Source organism: Hyla sarda, chromosome 9, assembly GCF_029499605.1.
Source record: "Hyla sarda isolate aHylSar1 chromosome 9, aHylSar1.hap1, whole genome shotgun sequence".
NCBI lineage: Eukaryota > Metazoa > Chordata > Amphibia > Anura > Hylidae > Hyla > Hyla sarda.
The window spans coordinates 124,761,354-124,773,852 of record NC_079197.1 but is presented as its reverse complement, the minus strand read 5'-3'; the positions used below and the strand labels follow the sequence as shown (position 1 = coordinate 124,773,852).

Genomic DNA, 12,499 nt, shown 5'->3' with positions numbered 1-12,499 from the left:
GACCTTCGTTTCATGTTTACTGTAATTTAGATATGGACTGTCCTCTTATTAAAGGGGTTATCCAGCAATAGAAAAGCAGACCTAATTTCTTTTAGAAACAGCACCACCCCTGTGCTCAGGCCATGTGTGGTATTACAACTTGACTCCAATTACTTCAATAAAACTCAGCTGCAATACCACACACAACCTGAAGACAGGTGTTTTGCTGTTTTTTTTTTTCTAATCCTGGATAACCCCTTTAACTTTAGAGGCAATCTATCATCAGATTTTACTCCATATAACAAACAGGTGGCAACACGTTATGTAGGGTAAAATCTTCTTTCTCACCATGTGCTCAGGTACGCCCTGTGTCCTCTAGGGGCTAAGGCAAAGGACATGAATGTCCAGTGGGTCCCGGTTGCTATCAGCAGCCAGGACCTACAGCTAATGCTGGAAATCGACGATTGGCCAGTGTCTGTAATTAACTCTTTAGACACCACAGTCAAATTCTAAAATGGAAAAAATCAATTGCCGGTTAGCTCAGGGAGCTTATCTGCACCACAAAATCACGGGTTCCCGATCATGGGCGGAGGTCCCTTACCTAGGGCACAGCATTGTTCAGTGTATGCTCTTGAAAAACTGCATGTAATAGTCCCCTATGGGGAATAAAATATAGTGAATAAAATGTAAAAAAAAAAACTTTGTAAATGTTAAAAAGCCCTTTTACCACTAAAAGTTTGAATCACCCCCTTTTTCCCATTTTTCAAATAAAGTAATGTACATAAATGTGATACCGCAATGTGTGTAAATGTGTTTGTTAATAAGATCACACAGTCAATGGTGTAACTAAACAAAATACCAAAGTCCTGAAGTGCTGATTTTTGTTCATTTCATATACCAGGAAAAAAATGATAAAAGTGATCACAAGTTCCCCTCAACACAAAAATGGTACTGATAAAAAAATAAATAAATGCAGATCATAGCGCCAAAAAAGGTCCCTTATACATCCCCATATACGGAAAAATAAAAGAGTTATAGGGGTCAAAAGAGGACAATTTTAAGCATACTCATTTTTGTACAAAAGGTTCTAAATTTTTTAAAGTAGTAAAAAACAAACAAACAAACAAACCTGTAATTGTATGGACCTATAGAATAAAGATAATTTATCATTTTTACCAGAAAGTGCACTGCATAGAAACAGAAGCCCCCAAAAGTTGCAAAGTCGCGGTTCTGTTTTAAAATTTTTTTATTTCACCGCACAGATTTATTTTAGTTACACAGTTAGATTTGTTGGTAAAATGAGGGATGTCGTTACACACAGTACAATAGGTGTTGCAAAAAACCAAGCCCCCATGGGTCTGAAGGTGGGAAATTAAAAGCTTTATAGTCATTAGAAGGTGAGAAAAAAAAAAGCGAAAATACAAAATCCCTAAGTAGCATCCCTATGAGTCAATGCCCTACAACATGACTAGGGCTTAAAAGGGTACTTCAGAGGGAAAAAAAAATTATTCAGTTGGTACCAGAAAGTTATACAGATTTGTAAAATACTTTTAAATATATATATATATATATATATATATATACACACACACACAATCTTTAGCCTTCCAGTACTTATCTGCTGCTGTATGCTCCAGAGGAAGTTGTGTAGTTATTTTCAGTCTGACCACAGTGCTCTCTGCTGACACCTCTGTCCATGTTAGGAACTTTTCAGAGCCTAAGAAAATCCCCAAAGCAAACCTCTCCTGCTCTGGGTAATTACTAACACAGACAGAGGTGGCAGCAGAGAACACTGTGGTCAGACTGAAAAGATCTACACAACTTCCTGTGGAGCATACAGCTGCTGACAAGTATTGGAAGGGTTAAGATTTTTAAATAGAAGTCCTTTACAAATCTGAAAGTGGATGCACTCCCCCGGGTATTTTGCTAGTAGAAATCTTTATTCAACTCTCCATAAAACGGTACAGCAGGTAGACACAGAGGAGCAGCCTCGCAGCGACAGACTGTTTCCTGCGCTCAAAGCGCACTTCCTCGGGCTGCCAATCTGCGCCGCCGCTCACAGGTGCGTATTAAATAGACAAATCACAGGGTTACCATGGTGAGGTCTAAACAAAATACAAGCAACGGTGCAGAACAAAGTGGCAACCAATTACAAAAATGAACTTAGGTCGTTGCGATCATTCAGACCGGTTGGCCCTAGGGCATCCAGTCTGAGGATCCAGCGTGCGTCACATTGGAGTAGTAATTTGTGACGATCACCTCCATTTTTTGGACATTCAATTTTTTCAAGCCCTGCAAATTTAAGTACTGATCTGTCCGCCCGGTGAGCCTCGTTTATGTGTGCGATGAGCCTGGGAGCACCCTTTCCAGTATGAATGGATCACAGATGCTCTCTAACCCATATTAACAGGCTCCTAATAGTCTTCACCACATAAATTCACATGGACAGACCAGTATGTATACAACATATGTGGTCCTGCAAGTTATAAGTTGTTTAACCACATGCTGAGTACCACCGCCTGAGATATTCTTTTTTGCCAGATTCTGCGCACAGAATGAGCAATGTTTACATGCAAAGTTGACCTTGGGCATATTGTCGGTTAGCCAACAACCTCTTTTGTCTTCTTCTGAGTGGGTACTATGTCTAGCATTTTTTCTAAATATGTCACCTAGAGTTGTGCTCCTTCTGAAGGTGATAAGGGGTTGGCCACCGGCTGTCTGTTCTAGCATAGGATCTCTCTGTAACATGAACCAGTTACGTCTAATTGCAGCGATAATGACTGATTCATGTTGCTATTGGCAAAGGTAAAACGTTTCAATTCTGGCTGTGCGATCTTTTTATTTTTACTTTTAAGCAGGGCTGATCTTTCTACTTTCTCTTCCCTCTCAAAATATTGCTCCATCAATTCCTTAGGGTACCCTCTTTGCAAAAAACGATTCTTTAATTCTTCAGCTTGCTTATAATAGCTTTCGGTATTACTATTTATCCTCTTCAGCCGCAAGAATTGGCTGTAAGGGATACCCCTATGTACATGTAGCGGATGTGAGCTATCGAAGTGAAGAATGAAATTCTTAGCAGTAGATTTTCTAAATCCTGAGGTGACTAACCTGTCTTGAGAAATTTGGATTTTAACATCAAGGAAATCGATCTCCTGATCCCCAAAGACAGATGTGAACAAATTTAATGAACATGTCCTCATCTCCGTCCCAGATGACCAGAATATCGTCCACATAGCTCAGCAGAAGTTTTACATTACTACCGAAGTTACTAGTAAACTGTGTCGGGCTAAAACAGAACACAGAACCTGCGTTACAGAAACCGCAGACACTGCATTTCTGAAATAGATTGAAAAAAAGATCTTAGTCATCCAGGCAGAGGTAAAAGAAACAAAACGGGACAAGTTCATGCAAGACAAGCAGGACTATGACCAAAATGAAATGTTCACCTGGAACACTAAAAGATCGTACAAAGCACGTAAATGACAACCTAAGAGAAACCAAGGTTCTAATCACAAAAACAAAAATAAGTCCCCTGACTTCTGGACAACAGTTTCGGACACTAGCGCTTTCTGATGAAAGCAGCACAACAAAGAAGGCTACACAAGAGATTGTTGCAGGCCCTTTAGGAGATGCACCCGGAGGGGTGGAAGAGGGAAGAAAAAGAGAGCTGGAACCGTGGAGGAAGCGCAAGGGAGTGAGCTGGAGAGTCCACCCATGAATGTTATCAACACTACTAACGTAGAACTACCCCCCAATGTAGTGACTCTTTTCTCTAAAGGCTCTAATTTTGGATTAAACGACACCTTTGATGCAGTACAATTTGAGGTGGACTTATTCAAATCCTTGAGAAAAATCCATTTGTACAAATTTTTCAAGAAAGGGGACAGCGGTACCTCTAAAAGTTTGGAGGTGAAAGAGATTCCTTGTAAGATAGGGCCATTGAGCTTTAGTCTAGTAGAGGATTTCAGTCCAGCTGAAAAGGAAATGGTCCAGCTCCTCACTGGCTTAGCCAGTGATACAGGTTTGTCTACAAGTAAGGTAGACAGTGTAGTTCCCCCCTTTAGAGGGGGTAACCAATCAACCTTCTCTCCTCCTATTTTACCTGGTAGCTCCCTTGACCTCTTCAGCAAGGCTGTAGTTAAAGAGGTTAAAGCCCTCATTTATCCTACTAATAGTTCTAATTTGTCCGTATCTGAACAGGGAGCTTTGAAATGTCTTAGGGATAGGCCTGACCTCAGGATCTGCAAAGCAGATAAAGGAGGAGGAACGGTAGTCTTATCCTCCACTTATTATGAGGAAGAGGCTCTACGCCTCTTGGGTGATAGTTCTGTATATCATCCCCCTTAAGTCTTATCCTACTAATAAGATTCAGGATCAACTCCATTCATTTCTCTGTATTCAAGTAGAGATGGGTATTCTATCTAAAAGAACAGTTAAAACATTGCTCCCTACTTTGCCCAAGTATCCAAAATGGTACTTCCTTCCTTAAATCCACAAGTCACAGAGCCGACCACCCGGCCACCCTACTGTGGCGGGGATCGGCTCTGTGACCGAACCCCTTTCCCAGTGCATTGATTGGATGTTAAGACCCCTACTTTGTTCTGTACCCACTTACCTCAAGGACACAAATCATCTGTTGTACCATCTTTCCAACTTCAACTGGCAACCAGGCTTCCATCTTGCATCTATTGACGTTGACAGCCTGTACACCCGCATCCCTAAGGATGCGGGTGTACAGGCTGTCAGAGACTTTCTTTCTCACACTGACAATTCTCCTGAGCTCAACGATTTCATCTGTGAGTCCCTAGGGCTGGTCCTCAGTAATAACACCTTCACTTTTGATGACATCTGATATAGACAGATAGGAGGTACAGCCGCAAGGAGATTTGTATTTTCAAACAAAAACCCCTTCTGTAGTAACTTAAAACTTCTGCTGCGCTATGTGGACGATATTCTGGTCGCCTGGGATGGAGATGAGGAAATGTTCTTTAAATTTGTGGATTATCTTAATATGTCTAATGACATGAACATGCTCTTCACCTCCATCTTTGGGGAGCAGGAGATCTATTTCCTTGATGTTAAAATCCAAATTTCTCAAGACAGGTTAGTCACCTCAGGATTTAGAAAATCTACTGCTAAGAATTTGATTCTTCACTTCGATAGCTCACATCCGCTACATGTACATAGGGGTATCCCTTACAGCCAATTCTTGTGGCTGAAGAGGATAAATAGTAATACCGAAAGCTATTACAAGCAAGCTGAAGAATTGAAGAATCGTTTCTTGCAAAGAGGGTACCCTAAGGAATTGATGGAGCAGTGTTTTGAGAGGGCATAGAAAGTAGAATGATCAGCCCTGCTTAAAAGTAAAAATAAAAAGATCGCACAGCCAGAATTGAAACGTTTTACTTTTGCCTTTGCCAATAGCAACATGAATCAGTCATTATCGCTGCAATTAGACATAACTGGTTCATGTTACAGAGAGATCCTATGCTAGAACAGACAGCCGGTGGCCAACCCCTTATCACCTTCAGAAGGAGCACAACTCTAGGTGACATATTAAGAAAAAATGCTAGACATAGTACACACTCAGAAGAAGACAAAAGAGGTTGTTGGTTAATCGACAGTATGCCCAAGGGCAACTTTGCATGTAAACATTGCTCATTCTGTGCGCAGAATCTGGCAAAAAAGAATATCTCAGTCGGTGGTACTCAGCATGTGGTTAAACAACTTATAACTTGCAGGACCCCATATGTTGTATACATACTGGTCTGTTCATGTGAATTTGTTTATGTGGGGAAGACTATTAGGAGCCTGTTCATACGGGTTAGAGAGCATCTGCGATCAATTCATACTGGAAAGGGTGCTCCCAGGTTTATCGCACACATAAACGAGGCTCACCGGGAGGACGGATCAGTACTTAAATTTGAAGGGCCTGAAAAAATTGAATGTCCAAAAAATGGAGGTGATCGTCACAAATTACTACTCCAATGTGAAGCATGCTGGATCCTCAGACTGGATGCCCTAGGGCCAACCGGTCTGAATGATTGCAACGACCTAAGTTCAAGTTTGTAATTGGTTTTAACTTCGTTCTGCACCGTTGCTTGTATTTTGTTTAGACCTCCCCATGGTAACCCTGTGATTTGTCTATTTAATACGCACCTGTGAGCGGCAGCGCAGATTGGCAGCCCGAAGAATTGTGCTTTGAGCGCAGAAAACAGTCTGTCACTGTGAGGCTGCTCCTCAGCGTCTACCCGCTGTATCGTTTTATTGAGAGTGCATCCACTTTCTTCTTGAACTGTATGCCTTTGCTTATCTATCTTTGAGTGCACCCCGAGACAGTTTCCCAGGGTAAATACCGGTGTCTTACATCCCAGACGGGGCTCATTACGGGCTGCAGTGCCGGGCTCACCTGCTTCTGTGATTTGTTGAATTTACAAATCTGTCTAGCACCAGTTGATTTGAAAACCTGTTTTTTGTCCCTCCAGTGCACACCTTTTAAGGGGCTAATCATCACTGGGGGTCTGAAAAATGGTTTCACCTATGTAATCTTCAAATATATATGAATCTATGACTTATCAGACAATGCTTTTGACAAAGATTAAGAATAGTTTTACATAAATAAGTCTAAAACAATGTAGCTATAGATTTCAGGTAATGAAAAACAAAGGATATGTCAGATTTTTTGTTTGTTTGTTTTTTTGCATCAGTGTACATTGGCCAAATCAAGGAGTTGAACAAAAAAAAATAAAAAACTTGAATTGTAATGGGTTTAAAGTTTAAGAGCAGCAAATGCGGAGGACTACATATAGGGGGGGGGGGGGGGGCTACATATGTGAAGCCATAAGGTGGAGTCACAGAAATCCATTTGCTAAGCAGTTGTAGGTAATGGCTTCTAGGTAGAATTCTGTGGGCAATAAGAGGAGTTTAGTGTATTTTTAGAAGGTAAAGTAAAGAGAGTGGTAGAAATAGGTAGAGGTCAACATTTTGGCAAGAAAATAATGGTCCACAATTAGGCAAAGTGCATAAATTGGGTTACATGTATAAAAGAAGTAACCTCTTGGGGGGGACAACAGGGAAGGATTTTCTCTCTATAAATGAGCCGGTAGAGTATAGAGGTGATTGGAGATTGTATGATGTACCGACCAGAGAATGTAACACAGAATTGCAACACTTTACCCAAGGTCAAGCCAATATTTTGGGACAGGACGGCACTGCTGTGCGGCAGAGGGGAGGATGCAGGTATATGGTTAGCAATCACTTATTACTAGGGTCAGCCAGGGGAAGATGGATCCTGGCTGGTAAGTAGGCACAGGCTCCCCAAAATATGTTTTGTTTTTGACAAGTTGTTTTTGTTGAATAGAGGTGTTGTAAGTCATTAGATTTGTACCAATTCCGTGTTTTGGACTCGCTGGTTTTGGTTTATTAATAATTATGTAAAATACTAATAAAAATATGCATGTGAATAAGACCTAAACACAATGAGACAGATTTACTACTGCCAGTGCACCAGAATTCTAGCATCATTTAAAGAGAACCTGACACATTAAAAATGTAATTCAGCCTGAAGGTTTCAGGTTACAGAACCGGAGGAGCTGAGCAGATTGATATATAGTTTTGGGAAAAAAGTTCCAGGATTACTTATATTTATTCATATAAATCTCTGATCATTCTGGAGTAAGTAATCATGCGGGCAGCCTTACTCAGTGATTGGCAGCTGTGTGTTTGAGTCTGCATGGAGAAAGAGCTGTCAATCACTGAATAGGACCGCCCACTTGACTACTCAGCCCAGATTGAACAGTGATTTAAATGAACATCCTGGAACTTTTTGAAAAAATCTATTTATCAATCTGCTCTACTCTTCCTAACCTATAGCATGCTGCTGCAGATTGGACTGTATTTTTAGTGTTACTTTTGTGCTTTTTAGACTTTTTTGTGTTTTTAGACATTTTTTGCCGTTCTCTTGACAAATGGGCATGGCTTGCTAAAAAAAGGGGGGGGGGGGGAGGTTGAAATATGGCACAAAGAATGGTGGACAAAGTACACCAAGAAATCGATGTTATAATGTTTGACAACAGTGTCTAAAGATGTGCCAAACTTACAAAACAGCATGCACGACTGTGATACATCTAGCGCAGCTTCAGACCGCCTGAAGTGTACAGTGTCTTTTCTGAAGCCTTAGAATTTGTACAACTGCCCTAATGCTTAAGGAAATAGTTAATTGTGACAATGATATTATGATGGTTAAAACCTTGGTAATATTTTATTTATTCTGTCTTAATACAAAAATTTAATTTTGAAATGCAATAAAAATGTCAGTCTGTCTCCATATATTTATTTGACTGTCTCATCTTTATTGTGTTATTACAATAGAGATAATTTTATTTTATATTTATTTATATATCAATTCACTGTTGTCATTTTCCATTGACTCTGAATTCATTTCCCGGAGGGTAACAATCACACACAACAGCAGCAGGCTTTCTCACTTGGACTCAGAGACATGCCTAGTCATGGCACAATTTGTATACTTTAGAGTGAAAAATATGCAAATCAGCTCATCACACCACCTTCACAGGTAGTGTGTCCTGCAAACAGCTCAGGCTCCAGTTAAGAAGTCTCAGAACTGATTGGGATTTATGCCAAGCCAGAACTCTCTCCAGAAGGAAAGAGGACCCATCTGCAGACAGCTGTTTCGGGATGTTTGCCCCTCGTCAGTACAGAGCATGGTAATCTGGCTTGGCTGAGGTGAGAGGCCTGTGACTAGTTAAACGCAGTCAGTATTTTCCTCAGGGAGAGGACACCACTTCTGGTGTAAAACGGAGATTCAAGTAGGCCATATAGCACTCCGCGGGCTCCTGGTGGTGTGATGAGCTGATTTGCATATTTTTACCCAGGAGCCCGCGGAGTGCTATATGGCCTACTTGAATCTCTGTTTTACACCAGAAGTGGTGTCCTCTCCCTGAGAAAAATACTGACCCCCATTATACTTTAGAGTGAAGTTCAGAAAAGTCTCTCAAGCAGGAAGAGGGGCATTCAATCCTGTTTGTGTTGCAATTGTAATGTGCCGCAACTCAGAGCGAAGTGTGTGCAGGCCCAGAGGGATGGTTGGCGGGACTCCAGTAGGGAGAAGTAGTCCCGTGATATGGTCTGGTCATGGTGTTCCCAGTGGCTCAGAGCAACCTCCAAAGCCTCCCACTCTACTAGGGCTGGCTCACTGAACTAGGGGTTTCAATGGGATGATAGTGATGGTGAAAGAAGTTCCCCTGGGGCACTCCCTGTGAAGCGTCGTCTGGTTGGTGTAACGTCATGGAGACGTATAATAGGCAGGATAACTTGAGTAACTTGGAAGAAATAACTCAGTTGTCTCTGGCAAAACGGTAGTTGTACACTTTCAATGCAAGATGGAGGCACACAGGGGGTATATATGAAAAGTGGTGTAGGTGAATGTCTTTTTACCCCATTAATTCATGTGGTGGACACTGTATACCTGCACCAAATGTATTACATGTTGCAGGGCATGTGATAAATCTGGTGCTGATCACATTTCTTACATCAGTACTCCATTTTGTATGGTGTTTTTATGCAACTTTTTAACCTGTACGACAGTTATGCGACTTTTTAATAATGATGTCCACAGTCAGTTTGTATATTGTTTTCTTATTTGGTGGTGATTTGCGCCAAATTATGCGACTTTTAAAAAAAAGTCGCAGTTTCACAAATCCTTGGCCATTGCAAAAACACAACCCAAAACACGTCTACCACAGCAAAACACAAAAATGCACGTGTATGACAAGTATCACAAAAAGTCACAAAAAAGTACTGTGCCAAAATATTGCGACAAATTTACCCAGGAAAAAGGGTAAAAGGCTTCATAAATACCCCCCCCCCCATATTCTTTTCAATAGAGTCCTTACGGTTTACTGAACTGAAGTAGTTTTCACAGGTTTCCTAATTTTCAGTTAACAAGGACAATTTAAAAGGTGTACTCCACCCCTAGTCATCTCCTATGCAAAAAATAGGAGAAAAGAAGCCTGATTACGGGGTCTAGCTGCTGGGACCCCCCGCAATCTCCGTGCAGTCATCTGGCCGTCATGCCCCCTCCCATAGATATGAATGGAGGGGGTGTGGTGTGATGTCACGACCACAGCCGCCCAAAACCCAGAATTCTGAACATAATGTTCAGATTGCCAGGGGACTGCATGGAGGTCGTCGGGGATCATAGCAGTCAGACCACGACAATCAGACATCTTATCCCCTATCCTTTGGATAGGGGATAAGATGTCTAGGGGTGGAGTACCCATTTAAGTGCAATTCCCAGCTGCAGGGTGCACAACTTCAGCACTGCAATTCCCAACTGTGGGATGCAGAGATTCCACAATATGCAGCAGATAAAGCAGATTTAGATTGCTATGACTGAAAGGTCCTTTGCCTACTTTTATCCTCACAATCTTCTCCAATCTGTCTTCAAAGACCATGTCACACATCTGCGCCTCATTCTACACTGCCCTGCACTGACTACACTTCTCCGAAGGGAGGGTTGGGCTAGGAGGGATGGGCTAAGCTCCATCTCCCTTACAGAAGATTCATAAATTTGTTAATAGGAAACCTGTTACAGCCATAGCTTTTCCTATACATAAACATTTAAGGTCCAATGCACATTATAACAACACCAGGGCTCGAGTCCTGCAGGAATGCACAGTAATGGCGTTCCTTTGCTTTTTCCAGAGGAGGAACGCCGTCCCTGTTATACTAGTCCTGCAGGACCGACCTCTGAATTATTCTTAACCTCCCTCCGCCTCCTCTCCTGGCCCGGACTGCTAGATGCTGGAGATTTAGGACCATTTGTCACCATCACATGTTGGGGCGGAGCTTAGCTGTGGAGGAGAGGAGAGATCATGGTTTAAGGACCTGTGTGATGCTGTGGAGGAGGTGGGGCTGATCTGGAGGAGAGGTCACATGTCACCCCAGTAAGGTAATTACATGGAAGGAGGTTTGTTACAGTGTGTCACCCCTGTAGTAATGAGATTACATGAGGAGGAGATTTGTTACAGTGTGTCACCCTAGTAAGGTAATTACATGGGAGGATATTTGTTACAGTGTGTCACCACAGTAGTGAGGAGATTACATGAGGAGAAGATTTGTTACAGTGTGTCACCCTAGTAAGGTAATTACATGGAAGGAGATTTGTTACAGTGTGCCACCACAGTAGTAAGGAGATTACATGAGGAGGTTCGTTACAGTGTTTCACCCCCGTAGTAAGGAGATGACATGTGTAGGAGGTTTCTTACAGTGTGTCACCCCAGTAGTAAGGTGATTACATGAGGAGGAGGTTTGTTACAGTGTATCACCCCAGTAGTAAAGAGATTACATGAGGAGGAGGTTTGTTACAGTGTGTCACCCCAGTAGTGAGGAGATTACATGAGGAGGAGGTTTGTTACAGTGTGTCACCCCTATAGTAAGGTAATTACGTGAGGAGGAGGTTTGTTACAGTGTGTCACCCCAGTAGTAAAGAGATTACATGAGGAAGGTTTGTTACAGTGTGTCACCCAGTAGTAATGAGATTACATGAGGAGGAGGTTTGTTACAGTGTGTCACCCCTATAGTAAGGTAATTAAGTGAGGAGGAGGTTTGTTACAGTGTGTCACCCCTATAGTAAGGTAATTACCGTATTTATCGGGGTATACCACGCACCGGCCTATAACATAACACGCACCCTCATTTTACCAAGGATATTTGGGTAAAAAAAGTTTTTTACCCAAATATCCATGGTAAAATGAGGGTGCGTGTGTGCGCGTGTATACCCCGATATACCCCCAGGAAAGGCAGGGGGAGAGAGGCCGTCGCTGCCCGCTTCTCTCCCCCTGCCTTTCCTGGGGTCTAGAGCGCTGCTGTCGTCCCTTCTCACCCCCTGGCTATCGGCGTCGCTGCCCGTTCTGTCCCCCTGACTATCGGTGCCTGACTATCACTGACGTCATGCGCCGCGCCGTTCAGCGCATAGCAACGACGCCGGGGACGCACGCCGGAGGCCTGCAGCAGCGCGGACCCGACTCAGGTAATTATGCCACCGGGGATGGGGGGAGGCAACGGGGCAGCGGCGCCGGCAATGGGTGCCACAGCCCCTTCTCTCCCCCTGGCTGTCGGCGCCGCTTCTCTCCCCCTGGCTATCGGCGCCGGCACCGATAGTCAGGGGGACAGAACGGCAGCGGCACCGATAGCCAGGGAGTGAGAAGGGCCGACAGCAGTGCTCTAGACCCCAGAAAAGGCAGGGGGAGAGAAGCGGGCAGCGATGGCCTCTCTCCCCCTGCCTTTCCTGGGGGTGTATCGGCGTATAACACGCACACAGACTTTAGGCTAAAAATTTTAGCCTAAAAAGTGCGTGTTATACGCCGATAAATACGGTAAGTGAGGCGGAGCTTTGTTACAGTGTGTCACCCCAGTAGTAAGGATATTGCATGAGGAGCAGGCTTGTTATAGTGTGTCACCCCAGTAGTAAGTATATTAGATAAGGAGGAGGTTTGTT

General features: G+C 42.9%; 1 protein-coding gene across 1 annotated transcript in view; it reads left to right on the top strand.

The window, feature by feature from the left end:
- Window positions 1–12,499, top strand: part of CD40LG (CD40 ligand) — a 199,045-nt gene that overhangs the window by 64,634 nt on the left and 121,912 nt on the right. The gene's annotated exons all lie outside the window — the stretch shown is intronic.